The 5,814-nt window shown below is 42.0% G+C and overlaps 1 protein-coding gene across 2 annotated transcripts in view; it reads right to left on the minus strand.

Moving 5' to 3' along the window:
- The window catches only part of LOC110298494 (zinc finger protein 85-like), a 28,349-nt gene extending 27,601 nt beyond the window's left edge, over positions 1 to 748 (minus strand). Inside the window, exon 1 of one of the 2 annotated variants that reach the window (XM_021167785.1) lies at positions 606 to 748. The gene's annotated coding sequence lies outside the window, so the exon portion shown is untranslated. The remainder of the gene's footprint in view (positions 1 to 605) is intronic. The other variant, XM_021167784.2, reaches the window with a different exon arrangement.
- Positions 749 to 5,814: the final 5,066 nt, after the last annotated feature.

Here is a 5,814-nt window from a genome sequence, read left to right on the forward strand (position 1 = left end):
TTTTTTTTTTTAATCCCTTTTCTGTTTTCAGCTCCAGCTCCACCGGAAGGAAATGATCAGAACACCTGGTGTCTGGGGTGAAACTAAGGCTTAAATCCCTGGTAGGATGCCTGGGACTACACTAAACAATTTACTCCTATTCCCTGGCTTTCATACAGTTCCTTCAATTCAATAAAAGCAATCTATTGCTAATGCTGCTTAGACTGACATAGATACTGCGTCCCCAGTTTGGGCGAAAACATACATAAATTCATTTTCCCTTTTTCTCTTACTCCTTGGAGTTTTTCTCCAGTTACCAGCTACTCAAACACAAAGGGACCAGAAAGCAGCGCAGTCGCCCTCACAAGCACCGCACATTGATCGCAGGCTCGGATCCTGCAGCGCCCATGCACTCACTCCTGCCCAAACTGTGTCCCTGAACACACAACGTTCTCGAACGATGTGGCAAAATCCCACGGCAGAGCATATCGGTAAGTGACAAAACAGAAGCGAAAACCCCGCAAGAGAAGAATGAAAACAGAGCTGATGCCCACCTGCAGCCATCAGGCAGCACAAACCGCGGCGGCAGGACAGCCCGGTGTCCGGACAGCCTGACCCTCACTCACCTCACGCTGCAACTCTCAGAGCCCGGCACAAAGCACGTGGGACACGAAGTCCGCCTGCAGACATCCACAACCCCAACGGTCCAGACTCCAAGCACAAGCGGTCCGAGCAGGAAACTACAACTCGATCCCAGAGGTTGTGCGCCTTAGGTCACTTCCGGTTACCACAGCTTACACGCCTCCCACTTGTGGGACGGTACACACGCGCGCTACCACTGGCAGAGGTAAATCTTGCCAATACTTACTATGGCTCATCTAGTGGTTCTTGCTCTTTCAGAAAGTACCATGGCTACAAAGTGAGTTCCAGGACAGCCAGGGCTATACAGAGAAACCCTGTCTCGAAAAACAAACAAACAGGAAAAAAACAAAAACAAACAAACAAACAAACAAAAAAACCAGAAAGTACCATGGCCACACTCACGCTCCAGTGATAAAGAAGCTACCATCAAAGTGCCTCAGTTCCTTACAACCAGGCAAGGCTGGTGGAAGGTGATGCACTGAAAGCCCAAGGCTGTCTCACGAGGCCACAGGAGTTGTTGCCTACCAGTATTTGTATCTGATTCTAGGAGTCTGACATTGTATCCTCATAAAAGTACCTTTTCTGGTGATTTTTAAATTTTTATTAGACTTATTCCATATATTTTGCCTGCATGTATAATCATGCCCCCTCCCCAACCCCCGTGCATGCCTAGTGGCTATGAAGGTCAGAAGAAAAGGTAGGAACCCCTGGGATTGGAGCTACAGATGATTTTGAGTCCTCATCTGGGTGCTGTGAATGGAAGCCAGAACATCTGCAAGAATAACAACTGCTCTTGGCCAATGTCTCTCCTTTTCTTTGCCTTTTCTCTTTATTTTCACCCGACCTTAAAAGGGTTCTCATTTATTTATTTTTGAGATTGTCTCACTTTGTTGGCTTGACAGGCTTGGAACTGGCCATGGAGATCATTCTGGCTTTGCACTCTCAGACATCTCATGGCCTCTGTCTTCTGGGTGCTAGGATTAAAGTTGTTTACCACCACACCTGACCTTTTCTCATTTTTCAAAGATTGAAAACTAGGAAGGATTATCAGGAAACAGGAAAGGGAAGCCATATGGAAGATTAAAAGTGAAAATATGAGATGAACCATCATGTGCTTCTGACTGGAGGTATCTCATGATCCCCAGAGACTAGAACTCTCTTCTTGCTGAGAAGTAAACTGAACCACTGCTCATTCACCAGGAAGATGGAGCACTTGCCTCATAGATGGTGATGAGTCACTAATAAGAGGCAAAAGCTGGAGCTGCACATGCATAAAATCAGAAGTTTGTGTCTATACATGAGAGGGAACATGTTGTGATTGTCTTCCTAATCCTCAATTGCCTCATTCATCTTTTCCAATTTATTCCATCTTTCTATAAGTTCCATTTTTGATTACCCAATAAAATTCCATTAAATTTATAACAGAGTTTCATTATACATCTGTCTGTATTAATGAACATATAGACTGATACCATTTATTTGCTTTTGTGAAAATAGTGGAAAGAATAGTGGTAAACAAGTGTTAATATCTCTTTGCTATGATATGGATTCCCAGAGTGTATGGATATTATATATACATATGTATATGTATATATATATATATATACATATATACATATATATATACATAATATACATATATACATATTCCCAGAGTGTGTGTGTGTGTGTATGTATGTATATATATATATATACATATGATTAGCTGGGTCACAGGATAGATATAGTTTTAGTAATTTTAGAAACCACCACTAAGGCTGCATACGAATCCCTGTTCTCAAAAATACATCTAAACAACCAAAGAACAACAACAAAAACTCCAAATGATTTCATTAGATTTACCACAATGGAAGTTCTCCTCCAACAGTGAAACAGTTGAGTAAGGGCTCCCTCATTCACATTTAAGCAGAACTTGTTGTTTTTTTTTTTTTTTTTTTTTTTCTTTTTTTTTTTTCTTTTTTGGTTTTTCCAGACAGGGTTTCTCTGTATAACTCTGGCTGTTGTCCTGGAACTCACACCATAGACCAAGCTGGCCTCGAACTCAGAAATATGCCTGCCTCTGCCTCCCAAGTGCTGGGATTAAAGGCATGTGCCACCACTGCCCAGCAGTTTTGGGTTTTTCATTTTGTTTTTCTGTTGTTGTTTATTTGATTTCTCTTTCACACTCTTTTATTTCTTTTGACCATTAAACCCTGATTCATCGGGACTGGGATCATGCAGATCAGGATCTTTCCCATTGGCTGTCAAAGTGTTCCTCTCTGGGAGGAACAGGGTGCAGCTTCAGCTGAACCCAGGTACCCTCTTCTTGTGGTTTTCTTTTTTTTTTTTTTTTAAGATTTATTTATTTATTATATGTTAAGTACACTGTAGCTGTCTTCAGACACACCAGAAGAGGGAGTCAGATCTTATTACGGATGGTTGTGAGCCACCATGTGGTTGCTGGGATTTGAACTAAGGACCTTTGGGAGAGCAGTCAGGTGCCCTTACCTGCTGAGCCATCTCACCAGCCCCTTCTTGTGGTTTTCTATTTTCTGACTATTTCCCTTTACCCTTTACAGGATACTATCTCGACTATTAGGGATGTTCATTTTCATTTTTCTGGAAGTTAAACGTATGAAATATATTCAATACTGGAAGTATAAAATTTATTGTGATCCTCTACAGAACCATTTCAAGTACAAAATTTAATTGTAAATAAGTTAATTAAGTGATATGTATTTTGATAAATTTGGGTGAGTTATTGTTGTGTGCAAGAGTTTTAGGTTTTTTATTTTTATTTTATTCATTATTTTATTTATTACATCCCAAATGTTACCCCTCCTCCAGGTCCCCCCTCCTAGAATTCTTTCCCCCTCCCCTTCACCTGTGAGAGGGTCTCCTACCCCCTACCCTGGGCATTCCCTATCTACAGGATAAGACACATCCTCTCTCATACATCTTGTCTCTGGACAAGGCAGTCCTCTGTTACATTATATGCCAGGGCCAAAAAGTACAGAGTACCCATCATACACCCCACAGACCCTAAGAAGTTGAACAAATAGTTCTTCAATCTCACTTAGAAGGGGAACAAATTAATCGTAGGAGGCACAGGGAAGAAGAGTGGTAGATGGGAGAGGAGGGAGGGGGAGGGAAAAAGGGGGGGGGTAGGATCAGGTATGGGGAGAGACAGGAGAGAAGCAAAGAAGGCCAGGAAAATGGTTGGAAATGTGCAGCTGTCTGGGGTGGGTGGCTTAGTTGGGTGGTGTGGGAAAACCTCTTGAAAGTCCCAGAGACCTGGGAGGTGGGAGGCTCCCAGGACTCATTGTAGGTGACCTTAGCCAAAATGCCCAAGAGTGGGGAGAGAGAACCTGAAGAGACCATCTCTAGTAAATAGACAGGGCCCCAGTGGAGGAATGGGGTCACCAAACCACTTTCAAAATTTTTGGCCCAGAATTATTCCTAAAAGAAATGGTGAGACAAAAAATGGAGCAGAGACTGAAGGAAAGGCCATTCAGTGACTAACCCGACTTGGCATTTATCCCATGGGAGGGCACCAAACTCTGACACTATTGCTGATGCAAGCTTTTTTTCTTTTTTCTTTTGACAGAATCTCACTATGTAGACAAGACTAGCTTTGAATTCACAGAGATCCTTTTCCTCTCAAGTATTGGGATTAAAGGAGTGTGTCACACTATGCCCGGCTGCAAACTGTTATTGCTTTATAACAAAGTTGATTTTAAAGGGGATGCTTTATATGCTCAATATACACATTAATTCTTTTGCAGCCACCTTGTCCTTAGCCAGGTGAAGTGACATATGACTTTAGTCCAAAAACGCACTTGGTAGAAACAGGCAAATATCTGTGAGTGTGTGGCCATTTGGGTCTACATAATGAGTTTCAGGTTTACCTGGTATATAGAGAGAGACTCTCTGTCAAAAAATAAAACAGGGCTGGTGAGATGGCTCAGTGGGTAAGAGCACCCGACTGCTCTTCCAAAGGTCCAGAGTTCAAATCCCAGCAACCACATGGTGGCTNGGTGAGATGGCTCAGTGGGTAAGAGCACCCGACTGCTCTTCCAAAGGTCCAGAGTTCAAATCCCAGCAACCACATGGTGGCTCACAACCATCTGTAACAAGATCTGGCGCCCTCTTCTGGAGTGTCTGAAGACAGCTACAGTGTACTTACATATAATAAATAAATTAAAAAAATAAAAAAATAAAAAAATAAACAACAAACAAATACCAAGCTCGCCAATGAGTTGCTCATTTACTACACTGCCAACAGCATGCCAGGTTGCATTATAGAGCCTCATACTTTTGCCATGGTGACATTTGTGGGGCGTTAGTTTGTGAACAACACCCATTCCTCTTGTATCTAAATACCACGTTTCTTATACGTTCTCCTATATCTGACCAAAGGGAAGACCCCCCCGTTCTCTTAGGGGCCTAACACAGAAGGCACCGCTCATCTTGCTTGTTTGTCATTTTAAAGAATTACTGCCAAATGATGGAAATGTTTGTTCCTGTTTTTATTTCTGAGTGTACTCTGGATCTATGATGCACAGTCAGGTGTAGTTAGCAATGGCTTTTCTCTCATTCTGTGTGTTGTCTTTTCACTTGAGTAACCATTTCCTTTGTTTTTACAGAGCTTTTGAATTTTGTGACGTCCATTAGATTATCGTCACTATTATTTCCTGAGGAACAACAACACCTTCAGGAGTTCCTCACCTCTGTCTGTATCCTGAATAATGTTCCCCTATGTATTCCTCTAAAAGGTTCGACTTGGAAGCGCCTACATTGAGGCTTTTAGAGTGACATACCTAGATTAGGAATGATTTTTGTGCAGGTTGAGAGATAAAGATCGGTTTTCATTCTTATACACGAAAGATCCCCAGTGAAACTTGTGTTAGTGTTTTTGAAAATGGCTTGGAAAACCTAGGCTGGAAGAGGGTGTATGTATGGCCTTCTTCATAGGAGATCATTCATCATTTGCTATCTGCAAACTCAGGTAGAGAAGGCTAGTTGCAACAACCTATACTAAGACCCATGTGTCCACTAACGATGTTTTCAGAGGTAAGAATGACCTGTGGAATTTCACAGAACAGAAGAGAACAGAAAGTTAGTTCCCAGTGCCATTTTGGGAAGCACACCTGTAACTTGTGGGGGGCATTCTTCCACCTAAAGAATCTCGAAAAACCAAAAAAAAAAAAAAAA

Source organism: Mus caroli, chromosome 7, assembly GCF_900094665.2.
Source record: "Mus caroli chromosome 7, CAROLI_EIJ_v1.1, whole genome shotgun sequence".
Lineage (NCBI taxonomy): Eukaryota > Metazoa > Chordata > Mammalia > Rodentia > Muridae > Mus > Mus caroli.